We start from the raw sequence: 12,220 nt of genomic DNA on the forward strand, positions 1-12,220 counted from the left end.
GTGGAAAGCAAATGTTTTGAGAATGATGATGGCAACAAATGTACAAATATGCTTGACACAATGGATGGATGTATGGATTGTAATCGGAGTTGTATGAGCTCCCAATAAAATGATTTTAAAAGATTTTTTGTTATGAATTTGGTGAAAGTTTACAGAGCAGATTCATTTTCCATTCAACAATTCATATGCATTATATTTCATTTAATCCTCACAAGGTAACATCCCTTATCCCACTTCCTGTGTCAAAAGTTAAAAGAAAAAAATTTTTTTAGTTAAAAGAAAATTGTAATTGATTTGGAAGTACTTACTTCATCCAGTATTTTGAGATTCCGTTTCCACGTGTGCTTTCATATTTCTTTCTCCACCATGTCTAAGCCCACGTTCTTGATCTTTCTTCTTTTTGTTACATATTGTGCTTATGCTCTATTTTGGTTACTTACTTCCCTAAATCAGTTATTTATGTGCCCTTTCATCTGTCATTAAAAATACAATTGGTTACCCTTCTTTTTGAGTGCTGTCATGCTGGCACTGGTACTGTAATCATTCCCATTTTATTATCTGAATTCTTTGAAAACATTGACATTTGCGCTGCAAATCTCTACAGGAGCAGAAAGTATAAGCTTTCTCCCTTGGAGGGGCTGGGAGTTCCAAATTGCTGACGTTGCAGTTAGCAGCACAACCTTTAACCCACGGTGACACCAGGCCTCCTAATCACTAACTGGAGATCCTTCCCCTCACTCCCCAACCCAAAACCCAAACAAGTTCCATTGAAGTCGTTCTAAGTGATAGCGACCCTATGTCCTACAGAATGAAACCCTGCCTGGTCCTGCACCATCCTCAGAATCATTGTCATATTTAAGCCCATCGTTGCAGCCACCATGTCAATTCATCTTGTTCAGGGTCTTAGTCTGTTATGCTGCCTCTCCACTTTACCAAGCATCAGGTACTTTCCGGGGACTTGTTTCTCCTGATAACATGTCCAAAGTGCATGAGATGAAAGCTCTCCAACCTTACTTCTAAGGAGATTTCTGGCTGTACTTCCAACACAAGATTTATTCTTTTGGCAGTCCCCGGTACTTTCAATACTCTTTGCCAGCACCATGATTCAAATACATCAATTATTCTTTGGTCTTCCTTATTCAATTCCCAACTTTCCCATGTATATGAGGCAATGAAAAATCCCATGGCTTAGAGCAGCATGCCTTAGTCTTCAAAATAACATCCTTGGTTTTCATTATGTGAAGAAGGTCTTCCACTGTAGCTTGACCCAATGCAAAGTGCCCTTTGATCTCTCGACTGCTGTTTCCATGAGGATTGATTATGAATGAAAACAAGACAAAATCCTTGACAACTTCATGCTGTTACCTATTGGACAGAGTTGTGAGAATTTGGGTCTTCTTTACATTGAGTTGTAATCCATACTGCAGGCTGCAATTCTTGATCTTCATCAGCAAGTGTCTCAAGTCCTCCTCCCTTTCAAGGTTGTGTCATCTGCATAGCACAGATTAGTAATAAGACTTCCTCCAATCCTGAATCCAAGATTCAGCACATAATTATTAGCCAATGAGCTATTAACCAATGAAGAATACAGCAGCTCAAAAAGAAACATGTAGATTAAGGGGCAGAAAGAGGCAAATCATTACAAATAAGCTTGATTTAATTCACAATTTTTGCCCAAGACTAGTCCTGCTTTGTGTTTTGTGTTGTGTTGTGTTGTTTTGAGTGAGTATGTTTCAGCAAGAGAAATTAAACAAAGTTAAGGGTTAGGCCTAACATCAAGTATTTAAATAAATTTCTTTACTTGGGTTGAGAATTGGCTAGCTCCTGTTAAGATAAATGAAATCTAACAAAGACAGTTTCTGAGTATATCCCTGTGGATTTCTCCTGATACTAGGAAAAAAACTATGAACTTGTTTGTTCTGCTATTTACAGTTTATACGTGCTTACTCATGCATTAGCCAACTTTGATTCCCAGCAAAGAGACAATGCAGATCCTATTAACCCTCTGCTGTGATTAATTACAAATGGGAAAACAAAAGTTCAGAAATTTTAAGTAACTTACTCTATTCCTGGTGACAGGAAAAAATGATATGATCACAATAAACTCAGATCTTAAGATAGTAATTTTGAGTCAAATTAATGTTTGTATTTTACTTTCAGTGAGCTTGAGTGGTTAAGGAAGTTTACTTTACTAGTTCCATTTCTACTACCACGACCACATCCACAAAATACACAAATACACATGACAGATGTTGACATTATGCAAACAGCTTCAGATACTAAAGGAAATCTTTGTATCTAGAGCATCAGTGACAGTAATTCCTGCTCTGAAATTATATATAACATACTACAGAGACCTAAGTCCTCTTAAAGTGGCCCAAATTTCTCTGTCTGGAAAATTATTTTTATTTATGAGAAGCCACACAATATTTTCTGTGAGAAAAGGCATTGAGGAGGAAGATGGAGAAACAGGTATTGAAATAATTTTATTTGCTTTTTAGATTAATTTTCATTTGATTCTTAAACCCTGTGATATACTCAGAACTGATATTCTTATCATAGCTTTTTTTCTAATGAGAACATTACAACTCAAAATGTTCTAATAACTTATCTCAGAATATACAGCTAATTTTCATCATGAAGTTCCTCATGGTTCCCTCCACCTTCAGCATTTTTTGAGAAAAGACTCTATTGAACATCTATTCATCGAAAGAGCAGGAAAGCTGAAACTCAGTCCACACTCCGAGTCCCACCCCTGTCTGCTGAGTGAAAGTGAGAGGTTGGTTTTATAATCTTAACATTTTCTATGTATCTTTGATTGTAGTATTAAATTTTAAAAAATAATGACGCTGAGGGAGGTGGGGGGCCAGCCCCCACCCGTTGATACTCTCTATTGCTACTACTCAGATTCATTAATACTACTTCTGGGTTCAGTAATGCACAATTGTACGGTTGAGATATATAAGCATTATATTAAAGTCATCAAGAGCATGAGAGATATTACAATAATACAGTCAGACACATTACATGATACCATCGCTCACCTCAGCCCAGCTTGGTGGTCCACGTGGAGATGGGGGGAAGGGAAGGAGAGTAAGGGAACAAGAGAGAGGGGAGTAACCAGGGAGTGAACAGCCAGGAGCTCAGAGTCAGAGAGAGATCTATCTTGCTGGCTCACACCTATATACCTTTTGGGGGCAAGCCAGCCCACTAATTACAGGTAGAGACATACGTCACAGGAAGGGGCTGCACTATAGGTTACACAGCAATAAGAGGGTGGTTTAGGGGGTGGTCTCTGGGTCTCCATAGGAACATTATCAGTAGGGTGCAAACTCTGCCTATAGGAGCCTGTCCATTGTCCCCAGAGGCAGGGAGCAGGCCCACCCCTGTGGTGGGATGAGACAGCAGTCTGGCAGCAAGTATCTGACTTCCCCCCACATTTGATTTGGCCACCAACAGAGCGGATGTAGTCATCATTACCTCAATTCTCTCATTCTATGGTCCAGGGTATGTTTTTCACATCCAGTCCTTGCTTCCCCCTGTAGTAGATGATCTCTTCTACAGTCTGTGAGTGCCTCGTGATAGGAGATCAGAATTTACAGTCATCTAAGAGAAGACTGTGACTGTGAGCTGTACTTAAAGGCACATCAGGCTTCAGCTAGCAAATTCCAATATCAGGAGCTATGAGAAACTGCAGACTTCTTAGAAACTCTTTAAATAACGCATAGTAGACTAGTCTCTAAATATAGCAGTACTTTAACTGGGAATTTATAGCACAGTGACCTCTTTCTGTCTTTTATTTTCATTTTCCTTGAAAAAATACTTAAACTTGACATACAGCCACATAAAGTGACTGTAGATAATCTCTTTGAGATATAGTCAATTAATACGGCCTTTCTTGCCATAATTCCTTATGTGGTGTATTATAATTCTGGGCTCCTCTGTCTTTAGCTATAACCCTATTTTGATGGGAGTCTCTGCTATACTAATGGACAGAATTAAGATGGGGTTAAATCCTGACCTTAGTAGAAGGTGTGAGCCAAGTCTCGTCCTTCGTTTCCTTGGGAGTACCTGTAGACTCTGCTAGAGGGTGTAACCATGGAAGAGCATATTCCATATCACTGACTTAAATGAAGGAGGCCAAGATCAGCTGCACCAGGGCATGAAGACGATGGGACAGAGCAAGAGGAGCAGTGCTGAGTTGATGGAACTGTGAAGCAGAACAATAGGCAGGATTCCTAGGCTACAGAGGAGAGGGCAAGGGATCACGTGGCTGAGAGGCGAAAGACCAGAGAAATAATACATGGATGTAGGCTAAGGAGAGGTATTGCTGTGGATGAATGACTGTATCTTTACTGTTTACTGATCCTCACTTGTAGTACCTTATTAGCTTCCCTAATCAACTCTCATAATTGTAAGTATTGCCTGTGAGTTCTGTGTTACCATTACAAATGATTATTGAACCCAGCATGACAGTAGAAAGCTGTGAGAGGAATGATTGGTCTCAGAATAGATAAAGAAGGAAGGAGAGTGAAGGCATGTTTGAACCCTGCCCCATGGCATTTGGGAAGCCAGAGAAGGTCAGAAATGGCCCCCATGGCATTTACTGCACCCTTCAACTAAGGTAAGTCCTTGTTCTCATTGAAGATCTTTATCTAATTCCTCCATGCCTGCTCCTCTCCTAGTACAAAAACTGAGGTGGAGGCAAGCCCAACCAACTGCATTTCCTAGGATTACAGGATACTAGCAAGTTACCTAAATACATACAACCAACAGACTCCTTCTCAACTCAGCTGCCAAAATGCTCCGGAAACTCAGCTCACTTCCCACTCTTCCTTCTTAAGCTGGGCCCAGGGTCAAACACCAAATTGAAGGAAGTAAAGCTCAACTATTCCCATATATCCACACATGTGGAGATGATTATGCAATTCTCTTTATTATAATTGAACTATTGAATTGAACGATATGTGAAGTATATGCCAATAAAACTTTTAAAAAATAAATACATGAGAGGTGGAAATAAACCTACTTAATATTGATTGGGGATTCAGAAACCTGAATTATTTTCCCAGCATTGATATTTACTTATATAACCTTGTAAAAGTAGGCATTAATTTTAACAGCTGTTCTAAATCTATTATACCAAACACAGTAGTCACCTGAAATGTGGTTAGTGAGATTAAAAGATACAATTTTACAAATTAATTTACATTTAAATTTAAATAGCCACATGTGGCCAGTAACTACCCTATTGGAGAGTACAAACATTTTGTAGGAGTATTGGCTTAAATGACCTGCATCATCTCTCCAAAATATTCCATGTGGTTCTATTCTTTAGAATTCATTTAAACTCACCCAACTTTCTCAGTGTGCACCTTCATCACCAGAAGTTAAAAACCAGTGTTGCTTCAAACCCACAGAGTAGGCTATGGGACAGGAAGAAGATAAAAAGTGGTAAGCACCATATTGTCATAATTAGGCTGATTTTTGTCGGTGATTCTGAATTCTCACAAGCTGGAACAAAAGGTCAAATCAAGACTATGTCGGCCTGTGTGATGAGTATACGGGTGTGTATATAAATGCCTTGAGTCCCCTTTCTAATATGTGATTAGTATTGATTGTGAAAATATGATTCCGCTTGAGGCAAAAAGAATATAGAGAGTGTTTTTTTTCTGTCCTTTGTATCCTTCTCTGTAATACGAGAAGGTTGGAATAGATTTATTTATTCAACAGTCCAAGTTCAATTAAGCTAAAATCAGGAGACACAATAATGAACTGGACATGCCCTACCCTTAAGAATGCAATCAAATAAAAACTCTAAATAAGATAACATTTTAAGCCCCCACCCGACAATATGACTCTATATAAACTATAAATCCTGTGGTTTGTTAATATAACTGGAATTTTATATAACTGGAAATATTTAACTTTTTACTCAAGTCATGTTTCATTAAGGCAGACTTCCCATACAATTGCATGTTATACACCATCACCCCACCCCCATCCCCATATATTCCCTACTTGGTTCTGTCCACCTCAGTGAGAAAGTAATAACTATAAGAGTCTAGGGCAATGAAAAAGAGTGGAAATATGGCAGCAAAGAGGTCCTTTCCTGTAAAAACTGAAAATGCGAGAATGGTATTGTGATGGTTAATGCTATGCATCAATTTTAATAGGTCATGGTTCTCAATGGTTTTCCAGATAGTATGTAATCATTCCATTGTGTCATTTTATGTGAGCAGCCAATCTGCTGAAAAGGGTGTTTCCTTGGGTGTGTATCCTGCATCCAGTATATATGGATGTTCTCTTAAAGCATGCCTTCTCTCAATCCTGTATCTGACACTTCATACTCCAGCCTCCATTTTGGGGGACATGAAGCTACAGTCTGCCCTCTGACCTGCAAATTTGGAGATTTACCAGCTCTCACGTCCCTATGGGTCAATAGGCTACCATTTTACATGTGGGTTTTAGATTCATCAGCCTTTGAAACCTCATGAGCCAAAACCACTCTACAGCCTGACTCCTGCCCCAGAGATTTGAAACTTGCCAGCACCCACAACTGTATGACCCATTTACTTGAAACAAATATCTTTGTATGTATGCTTCACTAGTTTTGTGCTTAGAAGGACCTCTATGATATTTGATACTAGTGATTCTAGAGTAACAAAATCATAAGGGTGAGCTTTCTGAATTTGGCTTAGACTGAATTGATTACTCTTAAAAGTGTTGGAAGCAGCAGTCAAGAAATTTAATTAGGTATTGCATTGGGCAAATCCGTTGCACAAGACCTCTGTTTTTAACATTTCTATTGGCAATTCATCCACATATCACACAATTCAATCACATTAAGAAGAGTTGTACAATCATTACCACAATCAATTTTAAAACATCTTCTCCCCCCTCCCATGGTTAAATTGCTTTTAACATCAGTTGTATAATCATCATCAGTTATAGCGCTCCCTCTAGAGCTCTTATCAGATTCTCAGATTTCTGAGACAGGACCACTAAAAGCAAACCCAGTCTCCCCAGTCCATCTTCAGTGAGACAGACAGAAACAGAAAAACCCTTTGAACCTATTGAAAGCAATTGGTTATTCAGGAGATTTCAAGAAACCAAGTTTAAACTAAAACAATTATTTTCCAGAACACAATACATCAGGAAATAAGTGGCTTTTCAGAATGTGGTTAGATCCTCAAGTGTCATAAAAGAAAGGAAAAAAGAGAAAGAGAGAGAGGAACTTTAGCTTGCCTAAGATCAAGTTTCACATGCCTATTATATTAGCATAGGATTATCTTTCTCCGCCTACAAATAGTTTTAAACATCCGCCAGTCAAAAAAATGAGAACGAAGCTGAGCAAAGTGCACTCCTCCCTGTGTCCCATCGCAGAGCAGCTGTGTGATTTCCTGAGGAGTCTGTTGCTGAAACCAGGGATAAAAGCTCATTTATGCGTATACACAAGAACCTGCAAGTCTCCGGTTGCTCTTGTTCCTCCCTCCCCGCCCCACCCCTACTTTGCACCAGAGAAGCCAAACTTGGGTGTTCTTTGAGTTTGCGGACTAATCTGAAAGAGGAAGAAGAATCTTTATATAGTGGCTAGCAAATTTGCCCTGCCCTCCCCATCTTGAAAATAACACCAGCCTCTTTTTAAAAAACACTTTCCTAAAGAGCAAGCACCCGGTGAATGGAGCGTACTTTCAGGATTCTTCAAGTTATCAAAATTCTCGTGCAGCTCACCAACAAGTGTTAGCTCTCCAAGGGACTGGTAAACTGGATTTACTGAAGACTTGAAACTTGCTTCTGAACGTGAGCACAAAAGGATCCCAAACTATCAACCTTGAAGGTAGCAGGTAAGATGAATTAGGGTTCAATAGTAGAACCACAACGGCATATAGTAAAATTCTGTAGATGGTGAATTTTAGCAAATTCCAGGGAAAATTGTGATAACTAATCTTGCCTTGTCTGTTTAAATTAGGCTGCTACTATGATTTTTTATTGCTTAGCCAGAAATTTGATCATCTAATCAGTCTATCAGCAAGTAATGTTCAATGCTTCTAGTAGGGGTTCACTGTAACAAAAAAGAGAGATTATAGTCCCCAACTCCCAGCACCCTTGCAATTAAGCTAGGAGTGTGGAAGCACAGTTTACAATCCTGTTTTTAAGAGTTCATTGGAGTTTCTTTAATCTGTAATGGCAATTCTGATCAGTATGGAAAGAAAATACATAGGGATTCCTGAAGATAAACCAGTGAAGAATAATGTGACATTTTCATAAGGTATTTTCATATTCATTGTCTTGCTTGAACACTCAACACTAATATAGGTAGAGTGGGTGTTTTACACAAGAGAAAGACTCAGGAAGGTTAAGTAATTTTCTGGAAACACTGCAGAGCTAGAAATTGGCAAGTTCTGACTAGAGGCTGCAAAGAGAAAGCTCTTTTCATTATAAATGGATATAAAGACATTGCATGATCTATTTAGTAAATCAGAAATTAATCATAGTAGGCATAAACTAGCTTTATGCAGAGTTCACGGTTCATAAATTTCTATTGAAGCCTCTGACCAGGAGCAGTCTTCTCATTGGCAAGGAGTTGACTTCAGGGATAGACAAATGGTTTGGTGGGGTACCAATCTAGCTAAAAAAGCATGGACTCGGCGGTTCCTTTTCTAGTGCTTTGATTATTTGGAATCTAAAGAGAAGTCATGACTCCATAAATCAAGAGACGATTATTTAAAATAATATATGACTAAACCTGGACTCAGTACATTGTGGATTGTATTTAAAATCTATTTGTGAAATCCATATCTAGAAATTTTGTTTTTTTATATCTATTGCAAGAAGTTATAATCATTCTAAAATATGTTTAAAGTATTCTAAAACATTAATAGTAAAACAATACTGGTAATGGGTCATGTAGAACTAAAAGATGTCTGTGTTTACATAGTTAATAAACAACCTCAAATACATATTTACAACCATCCCCTTAATCAAAAAAGCTATTTCATAGCCTCCCATAATATTTACATGACTACACCAGTCAATCAGTACCTGCCAATAAAATAAGTCCGTTTGGGACCCATGGAGAGCACCCAGCATGTGAATCAACAAGGTTTGCCAATTGAGTTAAGTTAAATCTTCACATTTCAATGTCTTCCTATCCTAGAATCATCAATTCTCATTTTTCATTACCTTCTTCCTCTACCATTAATCACGGTTTTGATGAGTTTATTAAAGTAATATTCTTCCATGGTGTAGAAAAATATAAATTTACTTTTGAAATATGTTAAAGGGAAGACACAGATGCTTCAAGTACATACCTAACATAGTGGATTGGACTCTATTAGTGGTAACGAACACAATTTCCCAAATAACATAGTTCTACACAATCTCTACTTGAATCCAGTACGACAGTTCTTATGTTCCTATTAAAATCTCAAATGTCTTATAATCCAGTTAAATAAGTGTTAGTCAAACTCAGTACAGTGTGTGGCACAAGGTAAAGTAAGTCACAGTTCCTGATCTTGTTTGCAATGTTGTGGGGAGCACAAAACTCCAGAACATATAAATAGAAGAAAGTAAATCATAGTCTTGAGGATTTTTAATAGAAAAGAGCTTTTGAGAATAAAGATAACAATGAGCTTGACTGAATGGAAAAAGCTTCACGAAGGAGATAAAATGAGATAGACCTAAAAGAATAATGGGATTTGGAGCCATGCTGAGCAAATCTGTTGTACACATAAGTGGTCAACATACGTTGTTTGAATTCAATTCTATTTAGAAATATATCATGTTAGAAGTGAATTTGGCACCTATAAAATACTCTGAGAAGCCTAAACTTACTGGGGCAAAGAAGATGAATTGAGAGGGCTGGGAACAGAAGATAAACTTGAATTTAAAAATTAAGGCTAGGCAATCATGCAGAGATAGGCCCTCAGAGTAAATAAATTTGCTGGCCAGGAAAATAAATAAATAAATACGGCTAAATTTTTTAAAGAGATTGAATTCTAGACTTTTTTTTTCACCGTGCAACCCGCTTCAGTGCCTGAAGCCCATAGGGTAGAGCCAGGCAATGGTCCAAGATGACAGTTTGCTTTCACATGGGACACTGTGAGAGGCCCAGGGGATTGGACCTGCCACAAATCCAAACCCGTGCATAAATTCTAGACATTTTCAATAGCCAATCATATGATCCGACTTTGAACATGTGAGAGCATGATGGGAAAGTATATTGAGTAGATTAAACTGGAAGTATTATAGGTTTGACTGTATTTGGGGAAGGAGCCCCTTTACCATTGTTGGGTAAGCTTTGGGCTATTTAGCTCAAGGTTGGCAATTCAAACTCACCACCTGCTACAGGTTGAAGTTGTCTGCTCATGTGATGATTTACAGCTTCAGAAACCCTGTATAGGTCATTGTGAATCATATTTCACCCTACAATGAATCCATATAGTAAAGCTGGAAGTGGAAAGACGACTTGAGAGTATGAGTTAATGAGGCTCTAGGCTAGTTTGGTGGCAATGGACATGGAATGGATAGGAAGGCATGAAAATACAAGCATAAGCCATAAGTATATAGAATTAGTGAGTGTATATAAGCAACGTGAGAGAAATAAATTACAATTTTATTTGAAATTTTAAGCCTGTAGAATTTGAGCAGTGGTCATACTGTTCATCAAAATAGCTAACTTAGGGCTGTAAATGGGGAGTATAGGACATGAGAAGTTCTGCTTTTGATTTCTTGAGTTTGTGGTGATGACATGAATTCTAGGTAACCTAGTTGATAACCTCCCCTAATGAAGAAATCACTGAAGAAATGGGTGCTATGTAGCAAAGTTTGGTGAAGAAATCAGATACTGCCCTTCCATCAGAAAGAATAGTGTCTGGGGTCTTAAAGGCTTGTCTTAAAACAAGCAGCCATCTAAGTGAGATGTCAGCTAAGTCCACATGGAAGAAACACACAACCCTATGTTATTCAAGGATTGTAAATAATAAAATCTAAGATTAGAGGGGAGAACACTATTAGAGATTAAACTCTGAGCACCCAGTTTGTAGGAGGCTTTGAATGACAGTAAAAGCCCAAAATTCATTTGCAGTTTCCCCACATTCACTCTGGTGAATCCCCTCTGACTAGAGAACAGGGATGTGAATAGCCGTGCTATTTCAAGCCGTGCCTTGAAAATTGAATTATTGCAGATATATTTAAGTTAAAATTTAACAACTTAACATTTGCTCTCCTATTTGTCCTATTTTTAATTTGTTCTAGTTTTCAATATTTCCTACCCTTCAATTGAGGATTTTCTCTGTTTTATTTGGTCAAAATAAAGCAGAATTTTATTTGGTTTTGGAGGTTTTCTGTTTCAGTTTAGGGAGGTGGTTAAGTATGTTTGCAGTATGTTTTTCTTTAAATGAAATCCGGGATCAGGAAATCTATAAAGACAGTAACTGCATTAGTAGTTTCTTAGAGTTATAGCAGAGGAGATGGAGGAGAAATAGGGGCCTAATAACAGTAGGTAAAAGAAAGAAGAAAATGTTCTAAAATTTACTATGGTGATGATTGCACAACTATTTTTAATATGATTAGACTGTTGAATTGCATAACGTGGATTATATGTCAATAAAACAGTTTTTTTAAGTTCTAAGAATATCTGATACATGGTTGGAAGTAATGTTCCTGAATTTTAGTGATGCTAAATCTGAGTACTGTAATAGACAAGACTGTATGAATTTTTCAACTTAAAAAAAATTGTTCAATTTAAAGAAAACAAATCTAAAAGATAGCCAAGGACTGAAATTTCATTAGTTCCTTTACTTTAGGGAAAATGGAGAAAAAATGTCTAGAAATAAGAGCAGCAGGAATATAATTCTTTTCCTTAAAAGATACTAAAAGTCTTGAATGTTTAGATTTCTTTTTTAATAAACAAAACTGATCGAATTAAAAGACAATAGAATCAGTTACTATTTTTTCTGCTTCATATACAACTCTTTTATTCCAAGAGCCTCACTGTAAGTGTCCGCAATCTCACTCTATTCTTAAGATCAGTCAGTAGGATTCAGTCCTCCAGTTGCCAGCAGTCCTACAATATCTATGAAGCTTCAATATGAATTCTGAAGGGAGTGAAATATTTAGAAACAGGAGTTAAGAAATATTTCTTTTTTTAAATACTTTTATTGGGGGCTCTTACATCTCTTATCACAATCCATACATTCATCCAGTGTGTCAAGCA

The 12,220-nt window shown here is 37.6% G+C and overlaps 1 protein-coding gene and 1 non-coding gene across 2 annotated transcripts in view; one reads left to right on the top strand and one right to left on the bottom strand.

The window, feature by feature from the left end:
- The first annotated feature begins 7,523 nt into the window (after positions 1-7,523).
- The window catches only part of CYSLTR1 (cysteinyl leukotriene receptor 1), a 45,532-nt gene continuing 40,835 nt past the window's right edge, over positions 7,524-12,220 (top strand). Inside the window, exon 1 of the mRNA XM_004717634.2 lies at positions 7,524-7,847. The gene's annotated coding sequence lies outside the window, so the exon portion shown is untranslated. The remainder of the gene's footprint in view (positions 7,848-12,220) is intronic.
- Positions 10,017-10,150, bottom strand: LOC115872027. The gene has a single exon (XR_004047608.1). It is a non-coding gene; the product is annotated as a small nucleolar RNA SNORA42/SNORA80 family (small nucleolar RNA).

The sequence above is a fragment of the Echinops telfairi genome, unplaced genomic scaffold (genome assembly GCF_000313985.2).
Source record: "Echinops telfairi isolate 266 unplaced genomic scaffold, ASM31398v2 ScPeMD7_7418;HRSCAF=8456, whole genome shotgun sequence".
Taxonomy (NCBI): Eukaryota; Metazoa; Chordata; class Mammalia; order Afrosoricida; family Tenrecidae; genus Echinops; species Echinops telfairi.